Below are 9,926 nucleotides of genomic sequence, written 5' to 3'. Positions count from 1 at the left end.
CGACACATTACTTCACTTCTAATTACGCACTTGCAAATTCAACTATCCAACTTATATATACACTACTCTAAGCATTCATTTAACATTAACCATCCTGTATTACTCGAATATGCTGAAATTCCAATCACGCCACAACAATTTATCAACCAATTATTCAACTCGATTATGCCATATTATAATGGTACTCAATAGATTCACCCATCATAATTCCAATTACTACTTGACCAACATCACAACTAGTATAAGACCTACAACCTTCTATTATCATCACATACAAGGACTCACAACTCCTTTATAAATTAATACGCATACAAAGACTTAAAACTCATTATTAACATCACATTACCCAACACTATCATGCCACCATCAGTACCTTTACCATCCCTATAACATCCATACACACTTCCACTCCACCACAAACCTACACTGTTCATCATCACAATTGCTCACATTAAACATTGTCAGAGACTCTATCGCAGTTATTTCTAACTTATTCATCATACACACTAAGCACATAATTCCTGACTCGATATTTCCATAACCGGTGACTGGCTTAAGCATAATGGGGCCGTGATTTTGAAATGAGGGCACCTACTCACCCAAAATCAAGCATCAGCTGGGGCTCCCAACGTACATACACTAGGTTTATTTTATTACACTCACTACGTTCATTAGGCTCATTTGTTACTGGTTCCAAAATTATCGCTCTGATACCACTTTGTAACACCCCCATCTACCAAGGAGCCTTAACAAGACCTTCCCTAGCAGATAAGGGCGTTACCACCTCGGTTGCCCGAGGACAGTAATAATCAAATATCGATAAAAGAACGATTATATTATATTACAAGTGATTTGAACCAACATACGATATAAAAGATACAACTCAAGACCACTACAACTATGTGAAGTTATCTCTGCCATGACTCGTGGTAGACTCGTCCCTCTAAGCACCCAGTTATGATCCAAACACCAACCTGCTAAGACTGACTGCTCACCATAGTGGATCACGGCAGACACAACAAAAAGACAACACAACCACCACACAAGGTCAGCAACTGAGGTAACAAATACAAAAGCAGACACTACACAATTACAACATCACACACACACACACACACACACACACACACACACATACCGCCTCTTCCAAGCAACCACACATCTCTGACTGCCCGGAGGTCCAGTCCTGCCAGTGGGGGACCGTAGCCATTCCCACCTAAGCCCCGCTCATCTATCCGAGCGATAAACCCATGTTCCTTAATGTGCACATCCCTTATGTGGCGGGTTCAATAGAAGGCGAATCAAGGGCGTGAAGCCACTCCCGCAAGTGACTCCACTCAGCCGAGGACGCACCTCGAGTACCGTAGACAATAATCACAACTAGCTGTACAAACAACAATCACCATCTACTAACTCCAATACATCAATAACCACCATACCACAATCAAACATCATCAATGACCACAATCCAACTATACCACAACAATAGACACTATAGATAATCAACAGTACTGAGTAGGCGAACCTAGCTTTAGCAAACCGCAACGATTCCGCATCCGACCACAAGATAACAATCAACCGTCAACACCACCTATAACAACCATTACAACCACCTATTACTACTACCATAGCCATAACTGAAATCAGAGGAGATAATGATGATGATGACAACATACCTATACAAAGCAATCCGGCATAAAGACCGCTACCCGACTCAAGCATCCCATCCCCATGGTGTAAGCATCCTCAAAGGTCTCAAGGAAAGGGACTATGGTGGAGGAGAAATTAAATGACGGCATTTAGGTTTAGGAAGAAGGTAGAGAAATGATTTGAGGTTTCACAATTTACGATTTATAATTCCCCGCTGCAAACCCGTTACTCGATCGAGTAACCAACTTACTCGATCGAGTGACCTCTACTCGATCGAGCTCCAAAGCTACTCGATTGAGTAGCCTCAGTTAGATCGAGTAACAAGCACACAAGGACCTACACCGTCATAAGTCATCACTCGTAAGGTTTTCCAAGGTCAAGAAAGATGTCTAAGACCAGTCAACAGGTCCCTAAAAGGACGGGTATTACAATGACTACAAAAGTTAAGCCTTTGTTGTCCAATTAGGCACAACAGCGATCACCAAAATCCCATTATTGACTCAAGAACACCATTTTCGAGTTCATCAATGGTGGACAAAATTTCATCACAAAAACTTGATTTTTATCAACAATAATGGTGTAAAAAGCTTACTAGTATCATGAATTAAATAAAAGGAACAACTAATTAACAAAACGAGTAGATCTAAAGAAAACTCAAATTGAGAAAAACGATGGAAGAGGATGAATAAGCGTACCTTGACCAATTAGTGGAATTATGTGAGAAAAGTGGAGTAATAAGATGAATTCCAAGCAAAATAGAGCAACAATGGAGTTTTTTTTTTTTTTTTTTTTTTTTTTTTTTTTTTTTGGGGGGGTGGGGGGGGGGGGGGGGGACTTTTGGTGAGGAAAGAGATGAAGATATGAAGATAAGAGTGAAAAATGGAGGAGATAAGAGCTTTTAGCCGAGTAGTCCAACCCGTTTGAACCCACTCGGTCGAGTACAACTCTACTCAGTCGAGTGGAAGACCCACTCGGTCGAGTGACGAGTTTTTCCAGAATGTATTACCTCCTGGAACTGGGTCCACTCAGTCGAGTCAAGGGTCCACTCGGTCGGTGCTTGCTGACTCGACCGAGTTGGTACTCGCACTCGGTCAAGTGATTCAGTTGGGTTTAAATTCTTAATAAAATCTAACCGATGGATTTCCTGCAAGACAACACAAGGTTCGAGAGTCCACCGTCTATCGGTGACTCATCCCGAGTTAGCTCATGCGACATCAAGATCGCCGTCTCCTATCTACTACACCCATACTCGCACTTACTCTACCAAAATGCTCACAATCTACATACTTACGGTAGCACTATCAAGCGTTAGGTAAATACACGGTATGAATCAAGAGAATGGAATTATCATATTCTAAAAGGTGTCAAGACATGTAAATTTACTCATTAAATTTTCTGTATCTTACCATATACATGCGAAACTCATAACATGCAAGAGTCTAACAACAATCATATCATTCATGCAATCACACGACATTGTCTATATTGTTCACCCTTACTTGTAACCACCCACATAGTGACCAACCGAGGCAATAGGCACTAGTTTTTATATGAGGGCGCACACTCATCCAAAACCGATCTCCTATTATACTCACGTCAGGTTCATTTTATTAGACACACCTAGGTTCAATTTGGTTCATTCGTTTAGGTTCCAAAATCGAAGCTCTGATACCACTTTGTAACACCCCCTTCTTACCCGGCCAAGGTAATTGGGAGATGTTACCTTCTCGGTTTCCCGAGGCAGTGAAATCAGAGTCACAATTGAGAAACAATTAACATAAATGAAATATTTAGTGGATTACATAGACATGAATTGGTAAATGAAATGAATATTACAACTCATAAATACTAAACTAATCTAATCAACTATGCTTGACTCGAATGTCATTACAGCTCATCCCTTCTCCCGCATGCTATCAAGGCTAACCTGTAAACAACTGCTCCCCATATGATCGGAAATATCATATGGATCGACACAGGCCACTCCGAAAATAGGTGACATTTATACGGACACAACAAACGCCAGTTTCAATACACAAACATAAGACATGACTCGATAAGTGTAGGTGCGACATAATTATGCGAATGAGACTCGATTATGCAATCACCATACTGGTACTAGGATACGCCCAGAAGTACCCACAACCACCGATGCCAGGGATACGTCCACGACACCACACCTCACACAAAGGTACCGGGGCACGCTGTGGACAGCGGGGGGCCCACGGGGGCGCTTGGGAGGAAGAGAACAAGCGTTTGCATTTTTGTTGGAGTCGCCACCAATTTTTATGGGAAATTGGAACCGTTCGAATACATCGTGTAATGTCTAGACACAAAGTAAAGACATGAACACTAAGCAATCGTTACCCTTAGCATTCTATGTCTAGAATGACTCTCGTGGATGCAGATGAACACGGGTGCTCACGGAGATCTGGAGTAAGGGGTGAGGGTACGTATTAGGAAGCTCTTTTGATCGAACACCTAATCCCGCCCGCCTCGATAGCGGCCTCTACTAATGATTAGGGACATCATTTATACTCGATATATCGTCGATTATATGCATGCAATGCAACATCCAAGTTTTGATCCTAACATATGAATTGATGCTAAGTCGGTTGACAATTAATTTAGCAAACAATTGGGTCGAAGTAGGATTTAATGCTCAATTACATGTGAAAACATACAAAGGATACAAGAAATAGTGATAAATACAATAGGAAAATTGCAATAAAGAAAATTACAATAATTACAATGGATTAGGCGATTTATGTCGAAAATACCTTTAAAACGGATAATTTGAGAAAAAGGAATAAAGGAATGAATCAAAAGAATTAACGAACAAGTCAGCAGGCGATAATACGATTAATAGTTAATTATACGTAAGCTAAATAACTAAGTCAAGGCAAAAACGGAGTTCAGGGACATAATTCAACCCGGAACAGGCGCAGCAGAGCTGCGTCCCTTGGAATAGGCGCAGCAGTTGCTGCGTCCATTCCTGACCTGAATTCTTGCTGTGAAGCCGGAATCGTGTGTTGTTAATACTCATTGGTAAATTTAACGATTGATTAAATTATTTACTCGGATGAAAGTGATTAGTGGATTAATTACATGTGATTAAGGGTCATAAAGCAATAAAACACGGATAAGACGGAATTAAGACGGATTATTACATGAAAGAATGATTGATTAGTGACATGGGTGAATGAAATAAACTAAACAATATGAATTAATGACAAATTAATGACGAATATGCATAATAGACAGATGAGAATATATCAAAGGATCGAATTACAGAAACTCAATATGAACAAATCGAATTTCTACAACCCGGATTGAATTTAATGACGAAAACCCGCAAATATGAGATTACTTGGGATTTAAATCGAATTTATGGTGAATAAAACGTGTTAAAGATGATAAACGATATACATGTGAGGTTATTAGGCTATTGTAGCAAAGAATTGACGAAAACAAATAAAACAAAACAAACAACGAATTACAGAGGACGAAGGAAGAAGAAATGAAGCAGAGGCTGGCGGCCTCACGAAGAGGCGCAAAGAAGAATCGCGCTCCTTCAAGAGGCACGGCCGATTCTTTGCGTCTTTTCTCGACGTCTGTCTACTGGAAATCCGTAAAAAGAGGTTTTAAACAAGGCTTTAGAAATCGGTTTTAATTGGTATTTTCGACATAAACCTTACAAAATGATACAAAAAGTAAATAACAATAATAAAGGAGAGATTATACACCCTCAGACTTACATGTTTGACGAAACGAGAAGGACTAAGATATCGATTAGTGATGCTCGACGCGAATGTAAAGAAAGTGCCCTCGTAAGAGGAAAACGATTAGATTTAATTAAGTTGATTGATGTGGAGTTGGTCAAATTGGTGGAGTCATGCAAACGAGGTGGTACTCGAAGGATCCGAGCTTACGTGGTCGAATGTTCAAGCACGTAGACGCCAAAAAGTAAGAACAAAAAGTCTAGAATGCAAAGGGAGAAGAGAAGGGCGGACACTCGCGTGAGAAATATGAGGAGCGAAGGCTCCTATTTATACTAATCACGTGAAGGAATTAGGGTTTCGGAGACTCTTTGGAAGTGAATCTCGGAAAGATATGAAAAAGATACGAAAAATTACGTAGAGAAGGACCTGGGAAGAGGCGCAGCAGTCACTGCGTCTCTTGGAAGAGGCGCAGCACCTGCTGCGTCCGTTCCCAAGTGATTTCTTCATGCGGAAGAAAGATTTCCGTGTTTAAGTTATGGTAGGACGGAATATTTTGGTTTTCCTTAATATTTTATGTGAATATTTCGGGAAATTGTTTACCAAAGGATAAAGATTGTGAAATATTTATAAAATATGGAATAGAAATACCCGGAACATTCCAGAACATTCTGACTCGGGATTTAACGGTTATCAGAAAATGAAGACGGTTTTAGGCCCGGACTCCAAATGTACTCTAATTACTGTCAAAACGACCGTATCGGCACGTAGATGACGACTAAGAGGTAGACATTAATATTTGAGCAATCATTTGATGATAAACTTACGAACTGTCACAAATCGTTCCGCGTAGCAAACATGCAGCCCAATCATCACCGGGTGGTTTGCGAGAGGTGCAGAAATGAGGTATCTCTGAGCCCCACTTTGACCGAGGCTTGGACAAGGCGAAAGTCAAAGTATAGCCATCAGGTCAATCGAAGATTACAACCTGACGACTATGGCGACGCGAGGCGGCTCAAGGGGTCTGAGCCAAGGACCTGTCATCGGGAACATTTTAGAGTCTGTCGACTATCGGGGAGGGTCGTTTAAAGTCCATTAGACTACGTAAGGAGGCTCGCCAGCCATAAGAAGAGACCATAACTGAAACTTCTTCTCGAGATGTTTCCGGAGGTGCATGGGAGCTATTGAGCTAAGGTCAAGCGTGGGAGCTAAATAAGGTGAGTAGCAGGACACAGGCGGGAACTGCCGAGAGAAGACTGCTTGGGTAGTCTTCGAGAAATAATTGCGAGTAGCAGGACACAGGCGGGAACTGCTGAGAGAAGACTGCTTGGGTAGTCTTCGAGAAATAATTGCGAGTGGCAGGACACAGGCGGGAACTGCTGAGAGGAAACAATGTCGATCTCCATGTCTTGAGAGGGAAAGTATATCCGCTTACACTAGTTATAACGAAGGCGTGTCGAAACACCTGTGAAGGAATAAACGCTCGTTACGACAAGCAAAGGTCTTGGAAGCAATAAATAACGTGCAACAGTCTGCTGCTGGCTTAGAAAAAATGCGGGCCGGAACGAAAGAAAATCGTCAAACGGACCAAAAGGATAAAATAGCATCGGGGAAGAGGCGCACCAAAGATGGGCCCACAAATAACGAACTCATAACGAATTTTTGAAAATTCGTATGGAGGGAACACAAGGAAGAGGCGCAGCAAGAGCTGCGACTCTTGGAAGAGGCGCAGCGCCTGCTGCGTCTATTCCCCAAATTGTATCTCCTGCGTAAAAACACGATAATCAGAAGGGGTTGTGTTCATTATTTCGAAACATAATTCACACATTTCTCTCTCAAATCTTCACCATTTCCGCCAAGGTTTGATCCAAAAGCTTGCTTTAATCATGACTAATCGAGGTATGTGTCTCATTCTTGCATTAATCTTCGGTATTTGTCCAATTTTGGATAGAAAATATTAGGGTTTATGACCCAATTGCAAAAATTTGGGGCTTTTCCCCCAAATGCATTTGCCTTGTAAAATTGATACTAGAAATGGATAATTGGTAATATAAGGAACATAACCATGTATTTGTTTCGAATTTTCGTTGAGTTTTGAGCATTTGAGTGAAATTTGAGACGGTTTCACAGCTAAACCGTAAATTGCTCCGAAAATAGCCTTAGGATTGCCCATTTGCGATGAAACTTGATATTTGGGATCCTTGGATTATGGGTAAACTTTATACCATCCCGGAATTTTGGTTTGTGACAGCTTTTTCAGGACACTTTTCAAGGGCATAATCGTCGTTATAACGAAATGCTGCCGAAATTTCGACTTGAACCCAAAACTAGGCTTCAAATTAGGCTTGAATTGACCCAAATTACCACATGAGTAATTGGGTTGGTGAGAATACGGCTAAAGATGGCGAGAAAAGAGCGATTTCAGGGCTTCCGAAGGCTCGAAAATCCCTTAACTAAGGCTTGTCGTCACGTGACGCGGCCTAAATTTGCTTTAATGTTGCAGGTGACGTGGCTTCTACTTCTGGGAGGACTCCCATGGAGATAGACGTTGCTGCTGTTGAGGAGGCTTTAGAGCAGGCCTTCACCGCTGCGGTGATGGCTGCTGGGGACGAGGTCCATGAGGAGGAGGCTGTCGAGGAGGAGGAGGCCCCGAGACGGGCCAACGTTGGGCGAGGAGGTCGTCAACTGAGAGGAGCTCCTGTGTGGGCTGAGACCTGGGAGAGTAGGCACTTGCTATGGGCTGCAGAGGGTCACCTGTCCTACAGGACGGTGAAGAGTTTGGTAAATAGGAATTCACTACTCATCACCCATCTTCTTTCATTCATTTGTTCATATCTCTCCCCATTTTCATTCAAAACTAAAGATAACTTTTGTTTCAAATCATAATAGGAGGCCGGGAACATCAGGTCGTTCTCGGGCTACACGACAGCGATGGAGCACTACGAGCGGCTGTCGGCGGAGGAGCGCGCCATGATCGAGCGTGGAGCATTCGGTTCTTTGGTGCAGGCCTGGAGAGGTATCACGAAGAGGAAGCTGCGGGCTAACCTTAGCCTGGTCCGCGCTTTCTTGGACCGATTCTAGGATATGATTTCCACGTTTCACATGCCTTTTGGTGAGGTGGGAGTCACTTTGGAGGACTACGGCATGATTTCTGGTCTGCCGTGTGGGACCGAGGCCGTGGAGTGGCGGAGAGCGCGCCATGAGGGTGGACTCGGCCGAGGCTAGGGGGTTGATCGGCTGGAACTTGTCGCCGAAGGTGTCACACGATGCCGGGTTTGGTGCCCAGCTCCTACGTTCGAGACTACTTTGCGGGAAAGATCCGCCGGTGACGATTGACGGGAGGGAGACGGCTCCTCCTCCCTGTACAGCTGAGCAGAGGGCTCGTTTGTGGCTCTGGTGGTTTCTGTCTTCGATTTACCTCGGAGACAAGGGCGAGAGGATGGTTCCCTTCTTTTCTGACCTGAGCTCCCTAGGGCGTTGGGACTGGGTCACTGCTGGTTTTGCGGTCCTCATCCGCTTCATGAGGACCATGGTTCGTCCGGAGTTGATGGAGAAGGGGACTTCTCCTGACGCTGTCGGACCTGGACTACTGTTGGAGGTATGAACCTTCATTTAGACTAAAATCAATTCCTTTCTTTATCAAATTATGAAAGATCGTCATTGACTATCTTGCCTCGCAGGCGTGGGTGTATTCCTACTTCCCTGGCCTCGCGCCCAAGAGGACGGAGCCGCTGGAGAAGGCCTATCCTGTGGTGAGGGATTGGGTGATGTGCAGGACGAAGAGCAAGCGTTCTTCTCACGGTGTCTACCGGCGGGACGTGAACGCTCTTCAGCTAGATAGCGTAAGCATCTCACTTATATTCATTTGCTTCTATATTGCTTTTAAATTGATCACAAGAATGATTCCTTTGTTTATCTTGTCCCAGTGGGTGCCCAGGCCTTGGACGGAGTACGCTGACGTGCCTCCTTTTGTGGCTGAGGTCCTTCGACCTAGGAGCTCGAGCCGGCTGCTGTTGAGGACGTCGATGGGCCCTGTGTGGTACTTGGGCGAGCGCTTGGCTCGTCAGTGCTCTCGGGACATGTTGACGGTTCCCATCGATCCTCCTAGGACGATGTTCGGGGAGCCTTCTGAGGCAGAGAGGAGGCGGACTTGGCTGGCGCTAGTGGTTATGCCCTCCTTCTTCTTGGCGAGGACTACTCGGCGTTCCTCTACGGGAGGCTGGCGTACTGGCCGGTAGTGGTGAGCATTTTTGCCCTTCTTTTTACTTGATTTTTTTGAGAACCATGATGAAAGATCATCGGTTAATGAGAAACATTTGGTTTTGCAGAAGGTTGAGGCGGCGGGCATCGAGCCCCCAGAGTACCCCGAGACCCTCGAGTACACTGACGCGACCGGGAGGACGACGATCTCCGAGCTGCGTGACTTTGACGTGGCTGTGATGGATCTTGGCCACGGACGATCGGCAAGATCATCGATTCGGAGGGTGAGCCTCTAATTTTGTGTGATTTTTGTGTAAGAACACATTTGATTGAGTTTGTTCAATTATTGAGAACTTC

The sequence above is a fragment of the Silene latifolia genome, chromosome 11, assembly GCF_048544455.1.
Source record: "Silene latifolia isolate original U9 population chromosome 11, ASM4854445v1, whole genome shotgun sequence".
NCBI classification, from domain to species: domain Eukaryota; kingdom Viridiplantae; phylum Streptophyta; class Magnoliopsida; order Caryophyllales; family Caryophyllaceae; genus Silene; species Silene latifolia.
Note: the sequence above shows the minus strand (reverse complement) of the source record.